Raw genomic sequence first — 1,681 nt, forward strand, 5'->3', positions numbered from 1 at the left:
GGACGAGTTCAGATCAGGCTTACTGGTACATTGTGGCTCGTTGTTCGCAAAACATCAAAGTTTATTTACGAACAACTTTTCATTTACCTATTTATAGTAATATATACATTGAGTTTAGAGTTTAAAGGACTTCTTCCATAAATCCAAATGTTAAAATTGATTTTAGTTTGTCACCATAAATGGATTTAAGGAGCTATCTGCAATAATTTTACACTGAAAGCTAAAGGTTTATATTTCATTAAAGATTTTAACTAAATCATTTACAAAGATAATTTACAATAAAGATAATTTACAATATAATTACTAAAGATTGCTGTTATCGGTTTTATATAAAGTCGAACGTAAAAGTTTAAGCCAATCTGTTCATAATAGCACAATGTAAATTATTTGAACACCTAAATACATTATACACCTTCCCGCAAAAATAAAAAAAAGCATTATGTTCTGGTTCATTACAAAAATCAGTTTTCCGTCGGTTCTTGTTTTCAAAAATGCGAGATTCATATTTGTAGGCAACACCCTATGTACATGTTCACAAAAATTCCTTTTCCATAATGTTATTGAGTTCATGTTCTTCCATATCCTTGCGTTGGATGAGTTGCTCATGTTCTTCCATATCCTTTCCCAACGCAACACAGGATAATTACTTTCAACAATGGCAGTATAAAAAATTGTTACATTTGGAAAATTTGAAAATTTGGATGTTTACAAACTAATTGTATACTTTCTATTGCCCTGGAAGAGAACACTGGGGGAACAATGGATACATCAAAACATAATAATTTTCAAATAACTGATTTTACAATCATTCATAGCCCTTCCAAATAAGGCTTCTTTTTCGTGGCTGCAAGTACGGCAGCAGCTTTTAAGCCACCTTCATATTTGGTTAAAAACAGTTGCCCTACGTATTGGCTGATATTTCCCCTTCCATAAGTACCTGAATATAATAGCCTTTATTTTGTGCATGTGTTTTAAGTGGCAATGAGAGAGATATACCAGACTGTTGACAACAGCAGTTAATTTACAATAGCAGCTTTTGGAATAAATTGTAAGGTATCTATCAAACTTTATTCTCTCAAGCTTGCCAATTACCAAATCCCAGTTCTTTTGTATACAGTACTCGTTTCTGTTTGACAAAATTCCCAAAATTTCTAGTTCGTTCTGTTCTTAACCATGGTATTAGCCACTCCTGTTTGTCCACCCAGTTACCTATTCCTGTGACACTACTATCATCTGTGTTCAGTTTGGCACCTGTCGCTTTTTCAAAATCACTTGCCACACTAAAGGCTTCTACCACTGAATGATCAGTGGCAACAAAAACTGATGTCATCAGCAAATCCTTGGATGCACTTCCAATTTATTTGGAAGCAGAGGTGGTCTAATGTTTTAATGGTTTAATTTTCAAATACAGAGGCTCCTGAAAACATATAGAAGCATGGAGAGAGGGCAACCTTGCCTTACAGACCTCTCGATAGGAAAGGGACTACTTAAATGACTTGATACATAACTTCCACAATTTTTATAAAACATTCTTACCCACTCTACGTACAAGTCTGGTATTCCTAATTTACACAATTTTGAAAAAAAAATTGTGAACAGCATCAAAGGCCTTGCCTAACTAAGTATAAATTAACAGATTTGTAACTTTCGCATGAATGTCGGGAGGCTTCAGTAGTTTTGC

At 33.9% G+C, this 1,681-nt stretch overlaps 1 long non-coding RNA gene across 1 annotated transcript in view; it reads left to right on the top strand.

Annotated features, from left to right (window-relative positions):
• The window catches only part of LOC136832405 (uncharacterized), a 1,931-nt gene extending 1,737 nt beyond the window's left edge, over positions 1–194 (top strand). Inside the window, exon 3 of the long non-coding RNA XR_010851182.1 lies at positions 1–194. This exon is cut by the window's left edge and continues 901 nt beyond it. This is a non-coding gene — a long non-coding RNA (uncharacterized lncRNA).
• Positions 195–1,681: the final 1,487 nt, after the last annotated feature.

Source organism: Macrobrachium rosenbergii, chromosome 49 (genome assembly GCF_040412425.1).
Source record: "Macrobrachium rosenbergii isolate ZJJX-2024 chromosome 49, ASM4041242v1, whole genome shotgun sequence".
Classification (NCBI taxonomy): Eukaryota; Metazoa; Arthropoda; class Malacostraca; order Decapoda; family Palaemonidae; genus Macrobrachium; species Macrobrachium rosenbergii.